This window comes from Salvelinus namaycush, chromosome 2, assembly GCF_016432855.1.
Source record: "Salvelinus namaycush isolate Seneca chromosome 2, SaNama_1.0, whole genome shotgun sequence".
Taxonomy (NCBI): domain Eukaryota; kingdom Metazoa; phylum Chordata; class Actinopteri; order Salmoniformes; family Salmonidae; genus Salvelinus; species Salvelinus namaycush.
In genome coordinates, this window is record NC_052308.1 from 74,440,689 (window position 1) to 74,449,022 (window position 8,334).

At 41.2% G+C, this 8,334-nt stretch overlaps 1 long non-coding RNA gene across 1 annotated transcript; it reads left to right on the forward strand.

Moving 5' to 3' along the window:
• The first annotated feature begins 7,232 nt into the window (after positions 1 to 7,232).
• On the forward strand, positions 7,233 to 7,913 carry LOC120018280. The gene is made up of 3 exons (XR_005472200.1): positions 7,233 to 7,381; positions 7,594 to 7,681; positions 7,874 to 7,913. It is a non-coding gene; the product is annotated as an uncharacterized LOC120018280 (long non-coding RNA).
• The last annotated feature ends 421 nt before the right edge of the window (positions 7,914 to 8,334 follow it).

An 8,334-nucleotide genomic window follows, 5' to 3' on the forward strand; every position in this document is an offset into this window, starting at 1 on the left:
TTATAAAGATGGTGCCGTAATATTGAGATGCCAGTAGGGAGAAGTCTAGTCTAGAACACTGGATCCTTCAGTAGGTGAGGAGGAGTGTACATTGAACTGATTAGTAGAATAGAATAACTGATATCATGGAACTGACCACATGTAAATTAAACTTTGACTTGTTACATATAGAACTCAGAATGTGTTGCCTTGCCCCTCTAAGATATTATAAACATTCCAAATAGAATAGTGAACAAATAAATGACATGGTTCTGTATTTAAAGAAGTGTAAGGTCCATAATTTGGAAGTGTATGACCCACTCTTATTCACTAACCTCCCTTTTCTGATGTGCTGGTCTGGTCATGATGCATGTGTTAAAGAGGAAGGAAAGGATAGTTCTGCCACACCTACTTGTGCCCTGACTACATTAAATATGTTTGAACCACAGTGTTCCAATGCACTGTTAGTAAGTTGACTTACAGTACAGACCTCTCCCCTTCACTCTGTAAGTACTCTTGACAATATCTTGAAATATTGTTTTTAGTTATTTGTATTTAGTCATAAGTCATAGACTTGAGGGAAATATATAATTTACTTCTTGTTATGTTTTGAGCTGTGTTTTGGTTGTTACATCAGGGTCAGTATTCAATAAGTGTGTCAGTGTAGGAGTGCTGATCTAATTAAATCAAATCAAATGGTGTTTGTCACATGCGCCAAATACAACAGGTGTAGACCTTACTGTGAAATGCTTACTTAAAAGTCCTTAACCAACAATGCAATTCAAGAAATAGAGTTACATCGGGATGACATGATGAACCAGGTGGAACACGACATGCTCAGTGTAACGCTGTAGTGTGTGTGTGTGTGTGTGTGTGTGTGTGTGTGTGTGTGTGTGTGTGTGTGTGTGTGTGTGTGTGTGATTCACTTGCTGTTTAGCCTCACAGCTTGGGGATAGGAGCTATCATTGAACCTGGTGGTCAGTCTTTAGGCTGCTGTACAGCTTGACGGACCGTAGAGGATTGAACATTTATCGTCCTATATTTGGGGTTCTGAGAATAAAACAGCTTCACAACAATCAATGTAGAAATATGTGTTTACAGTTCTACAGATCTGTTCAATAAGTGGTTGTTGATGATGATGATGATGTATGTTGTATTTCACCAGCTGGTGAGTTGTTGTTTATGTTTCTAAGACTGCAGGGTGGGAGATGCAACAATGGCCTTGAGAAAAGCAGGAAGTGTGTTGGTGATCTTTCTCTGGTCTGTGGCAGGTATGGTCCCATTCATAACTGTTTTAGTTGCCCTGTGTTTCTATTTACAAACATGTCTAAAATGTTAAGAGTCATAGTGTTATTATGTTGATCTGTTTGTCGTATCTACTTCACTTTATATAGTTGTCTTTCACTCCTCATTGAGAGATGCTTATCTGTGGTTTCCATTCACACTCAACTCAGCAACTATGGCAACAAAATGTGGACACAACCTTCTATTATTGTGAGCCATTTTGGCTTAATTGTGATACCCTTGTGTTGTGTGACTGTGTGTTTCAGTGGTACTGGGTCAGGATGGCTGGAGTGTGACTTACACCCCTCAGAGAATCTGTACCTTGAGGGGGTCAACAGTTGATCTGACCTGCTCTTACACATATCCCAGTGGTAGCGTCACAAAACCCCGCTGGTTCACTGAATGGGGGACTGGTGTAGAACCTGAATATCTAGGTCAGGACCCAGAGTATGCAGGTCGTCTGGAGTATCATGGAGATAAGGAGAAAGACTGTACCGTGACAATCACAGACCTGAGAGAGAGAGACTCAGCTACGTACAGGTTCAGATTACAAACAGATCAGGAAGGAGGGACATATACTGGCCAACTTGGAGTGACTTTGTCTGTCACAGGTAAAGTAAAAAATAGCTTTTATTTTGAGTTCCAATTAGTTCTGGACAATTGTTGTGGTGTGTGTGTATAATAGTCTGTATAACATAGGATTTCTTCCATCTTTGTATTAGAGTGATAAGTCAGTGATAAAGGGATTTACAGTGATATTGTTTTTTCTCCAGGTCTTCAGGTGAAGGTGACTGGTGGACATCAGGATAAGACACTGACCTGTAGCACCACCTGTACTCTGACTGACAACCCCAACCCCATCTATATCTGGTACAAGAACGGACAACATCTAGATGAGAGCACCTCCCCCCAGTACAAAGACCCAGTCTCCAGTAACTATGAAGACAGTTACTCCTGTGCTGTAAAAGGCCAAGAGGATCTCCACTCTCCTGCAGTCTGTTAGTGTTCATTTAATACATTATACTGTGTGTTGGTTTCACTTTGTCATTTGAGAACTTTTAGCATTTCTAGAAAGAACTGAGAATATAATCCAGTTGACCTCTTGTTATGTCACTGTGTTTCAGGTGTTCAGGGTCAGAGCTGCAGCAGAGTGACTTACACCAAGAGGAGAATGTGTGTCTTGAAGGGGTCAACAGTGGACATATCCTGTACTTATGTTGGTTATAATAGAGTCAAATCATCACTTTGGTTTAGTCCTAAACAGAGATCTAGGTGGAGTAATAAGTTGACACCTGAGGACCTAACCAGAGACTCAGGGTATGCAGGTCGTGTGGAGAACACTGGAAGAGAGACTGGAACATTTGAAGGTCCCTCCTCCCTGAGAATCACAGATCTAAGAGAGGAGGACTCAGCTGAGTATCGCTTCACTTTTAAAACTCAAAACTTTGAATGGGGTCATAGTTTCCCTGGAACAACTCTGTCTGTCACAGGTAATACACTACACTGTATGATACAACTGTAAATCATAATGAATTACAGGAGAAAATAAATTAACCATCCTGTTAACACAGAGGTGTATGTGGTTTTATACATATTGTTTCAGGTCTGCAGGTGAAGGTGATTCCTGCTGCAGAGGGACAGAGAACACTGACCTGTAGCACCACCTGTACTCTGACTGACAACCCCAACCCCACCTACATCTGGTACAAGAACGGACAACGTCTAGATGAGCCCACTTCCCAACAATACTCTAGTAATACCCTAGTAGTGTTGGGTCATTCTGCAGACAGTTACTCCTGTGCTGTAGAACACCATGAGGACCTCCACTCTCCTGCAGTGTGTGAGTATGAATGAAACTAGTATTGTATGTGGTATCATTTAGAACCAATAAGAATGGTATTACTTTCTCTATCAATATGCTTAACTATATACATTGGAATGATAAACAGTTTAATAGATGTATGTACATGTATGTTAATATTTTGTTTAAATTCAAAATGAACCTGTCCAATACATCTAAAACATTTAGTCTCATTATCGTTTCAGGAATTGATCAGTTACATTTTGTTTCAGGTGTTGTGGGTGAGAGCTGTATGAATGTGACTTACACCCATCAGAGTATCTGTGCTTTGAAAGGGTCAACAGTGGACATATCCTGCTTTTACACACATCCCAGTTGGCATAACGTCACAGAAGTATCCTGGTTCAACAAATGGGAGTCTGGTGTAACTAAAGACCTGAGCCAGGACTCAGAGTATGCAGATCGTGTGGAATACCATCGACAAACAGAAAAGGACTCCACCCTGAGAATCACAGACCTGAGAGAGAGTGACTCAACTGAGTACAAGTTCAGATTTACAACTGATGAGGCCAGATGGGGGTACAGATTCCCTGGAACCACTCTGACTGTCACAGGTAACACAGCATAACACATTTCAACGTTTTGAAGAGTCATGATGTTAATAATTAACTCACACCAATTCTGAACCATGTACACTTTTTTTGTTCTCCTTTAATTCAGGTTTTCAGATGAAGGTGACTCCTGAACAGTATTCAGAGTATAAGACACTGACCTGTATCACCACCTGTACTCTGAGTAACCCCAACCCCATCTATATCTGGTACAAGAACGGACAATATCTAGATGAGAGCACTTCCCCCCAGTACAACCTCTCCATTAACTATGTAGACAGCTACTCCTGTGCTTTAAAAGGCCATGAGGATCTCCTCTCTCCTGCAGTGTGTGAGTGTTTCTTTATAGAGGGACAGATCAAATTTTGCTGGGAGACTAGACAGGACTGGTCTCCAAAGTAAAACATATTTTCACATTACCCTCCCTTTGTACTGTAAAATAAATTGAACACCCTCCCCCCTCAGAATGAACTCAAAATAATGTTTACGACCACAAATAAGAATAACTGTAGCGACCCTGCATTTATAAACGTGAATACCGACTTTGCCACTTCAGCCTGCTGTTGTGGCATGATCGATGCCACGCAGGGCTACGGGCCAGACGTTTGAGGGTTCCCGACCACCACAGACAAGCTCACCCTGCCTGTTCCATTACACTGCGATCATAAACAAAATATATGCAACACATTTTCCACCAACAGGTTTCTGTGCCAATGCAGCACACAACCAATAAACAAAGCAGACCAACTTCAGCCACTTCAATGTCATGGTTTGTGTTTTCAACACCACAATAAATAGACAATGTAAATCTGGACAGAGAACACATCCCTCCCTACCTTGTAGTCTTACCCAGTATTGAAGGCTTGACAGAGAACACATCCCTCCCTACCTTGTAGTCTTACCCAGTATTGAAGGCTTGACAGAGAACACATCCCTCCCTACCTTGTAGTCTTACCCAGTATTGAAGGCTTGACAGAGAACACACCCCTCCCTACCTTGTAGTCTTACCCAGTATTGAAGGCTTGACAGAGAACACATCCCTCCCTACCTTGTAGTCTTACCCAGTATTGAAGGCTTGACAGAGAACACATCCCTCCTTACCTTGTAGTCTTACCCAGTATTGAAGGCTTGACAGAGAACACATCCCTCCCTACCTTGTAGTCTTACCCAGTATTGAAGGCTTGACAGAGAACACATCCCTCCCTACCTTGTAGTCTTACCCAGTATTGAAGGCTTGACAATCTCTGAATGTCATTACACTTGTTGGTGTTTTGTAATGGATGTCTCTTTCCGTTCATCAAATGTCTGCAGCTCAGTTTGGATTGATTGACTGATTGATTTTATTTGTCTGTTAAAAAAATACAAATATAAACAATATTTTTTAAGTGAACAGGATTGTACAATAAAGTCGGGGACTTATTTCCATTGTGGTCCCTATGTTTTACATCAATACATATACAATTATACCAAACAAAAATATAAACGCAACATGCAACAATTTCAACCATTTTACTGAGTTACAGTTCATATAAGGAAATCAGTAAATTGAAATAAATTCATTAGGCCCTAATCTATGGATTTCACATGACTGGGCAGGGGCGCAGCCATGGGTGGGCTTGGGGGGCATAGGCCCACCCAATGGGGAACCAGACCCAGCCAATCAGACTGAGTTTTTCCCAACAAAAGGGTTTTATCACAGACAGAAATATTCCTCAGTTTCATCAGCTGTCTGGGTGGCTGTTCTCAGATGATCCCGCAGGTGAAGAAACTGGATGTGGAGATCCTGGGCTGAATGTAAAAAACCACACAATCCTCCCCATAGCAAAAACTAAATAGATCTGTCCCTAATACATCACTGTAAAACTGTATAAAATGTATTTCTGTGTGTGTGTTGGTTTCACTATGTAATATGAGAACTGTTAGCATTTCCAGAAAGAACGGAGAATATAATCCAGTTGTCCTCTTGTTATGTCACTGTGTTTCAGGTGTTCAGGGTCAGAGCTGCAGCAGAGTGACTTACACCAAGAGGACAATCTGTGTCTTGAAGGGGTCAAAAGTGGACATATCCTGTACTTATGTTGGTTATTATTACACCACATCAACATTCTGGTTTAGAAGTGATAAGTCGACCCCTGAAGACCTAACCACAGACCCAGGGTATGCAGGTCGTGTGGAGTACACTGGAAAATACAGAGGTCCCTTCACCCTGAGAATCACAGATCTGAGAGAGGAGGACTCAGCTGAGTATCGCTTCACTTTTAAAACTCACAACTTTGAATGGGGTCATAGTTTCCCAGGAACAACTCTGACTGTCACAGGTAATACTACACTGTATGATACAACTGTAAATCATATTGAATTACAGGAGAAATAAATTGACCATCCTGTTAACACAGAGGTGTATGTGGTTTCATGCATATTGTTTCAGGTCTGCAGGTGAAGGTGACTCCTGCTGCAGAGGGACAGAAGACACTGACCTGTAGCACCACCTGTACTCTGACTGACAACCACAACCCCACCTACATCTGGTACAAGAACGGACAACGTCTAGATGAGCCCACTCCCCAACAATACTCTAGTAATACCCTAGTAGTGTTGGGTCATTCTGAGGACAGTTACTCCTGTACTGTAGAACACCATGAGGACCTTCACTCTCCTGCAGTGTGTGAGTATGAATTAAACTACTATTCCACTTAGAAAGTATCAATCATTTAATATCAATGAGAAGAGTATTACTGCTTTATCTATCAATATTCATCATTACATAGACATTACACACAATGTCATAGATGTATGCATGTCTATAGTTAGAATGTTCAGTACCTCAAACACTTGAAGAATAGTTTAGTAGACACTCTGGTCCTAAAGTATCTCCAAATGTATTATTGTTCATGTTTTGTGTAAGTGATAGTTCTAGATAGTTCTCTGACTTTAGAAACAATTTATTTTTGACATGACGTCATTTGAGGTAGTGTACTACAGTCCTGACCCTCTGACATATTCTCCTTTACTAGATGCTCCAAAGAACACCTCAGTGTCAGTCAGTCCCTCTGGTGAAATAGTGGAGGGCAGTTCAGTGACTCTGACCGGCAGCAGTGATGCCAATCCACCTGTGGACAAATACACCTGGTACAAGAAGAATAGAGCTTTACTGACAGGATCTGAAAACACCTTCCTCATCACCAACATTAACTCTGAGGACAGTGGAGAATACTACTGTGAGGCTGAGAGCATATATGGGAGTCTCAACTCTTCTTCTGTGTCTGTGAACATTAAGTGTAAATACACCTAACCTTCTCTTCTTTTGATCAGAGAATCACACATATTTAAAGTCATATTTAACTTATTTCAATCATAAGTCCAAGTTCCATGATGCTCCTCATGGAACTTGGACTATGTATTAGCACTATGTATTAGCAATGTGTTACATATTGTCCACCAGATGGTCCAAAGAACACCTCAGTGTCAGTCAGTCCCTCTGGTGGAATAGTGGAGGGCAGTTCAGTGACTCTGACCTGCAGCAGTGATGCCAACCCACCTGTGGACAGATACACCTGGTACAAGAAGAACATAGCCTCACCAAAAGCATCAGGACAGAGTTACAGCATCACTAACATCAGCTCTGAGGACAGAGGAGAATATTACTGTGAGGCCCAGAATGGAAGAGGATCTATGAACTCTACAGCTCTGATGATCATTGTAGCAGGTAAAGTTACATCTTCAAAACTTCAATACAAAATGATGTTCAATAAGAAATGATGTTTCAAGGTAATCTTCTTCTAGTTTGCCTTATTACACTTTGGTTTATAACTATACATAGGCTTCTATATACAAGTATTGCATTAATGTCCTGTATTGCTGTATATTCATTTTCAGTTCATAATAACATGTACTCATATTCTCTATATTATCTTTTAGGGAAACAAACCTCAATTCTGACTGCAGCTGTAGGAATCAAAGTTGTTCTGGTTCTCATCCTCTGTCTCTCTGGACTCATGTGGTTCAGGTGAGTTGAAATGGATCTTTGGGAAAATGGTATTTGTATTATTCTTTCACCTTAGCTCTCTGATTTGTTATTAACTTTATTCATTCATTCATTTATTGGTCCAACGCCATTAACTGCTAAACTGTATTTGTAACTAATCAACGACCACTAGAGGGCAGTAGAGAGCAGAACTCACTCTGTCCCTCTTTACAGGAGATCCACAGGAGTAGGTGATGCCACATCCGACAAACAGGTGATCCCATCAGTTACACCAGGACCCCCCCGTGTAGTGCTATGGCAAAAAACAAAACGTGCAACCAGGGGGGTCAACAGCTCTGAGTTTGGGAAACCCTGAGTTACAACTCCATTTTCATTAATTTACTGTTTCACGACAGTCTCTTTCATACTATTTTCATTGTTGCGCCTCTCTCTCTCTCTCTCTCTCTCCACAGAGTGTCCGTCCTGACTGTAACAGTGACACCTACACTGCTCTGAACATGAGGACCATGTCCCCTGACTATGACACTCTGGCAGTAAGTCTCTTATAATTCATTTTGATTGTCTGTGAGTGTGTTTGTGTTTTATACAGTACATGAATGTGTTGAGAGAAAATTATATATTTCAAACAGCTCATGCATTTCCTCTCTCTCTCTCTCTCTCTCTCTCTCTCTCTC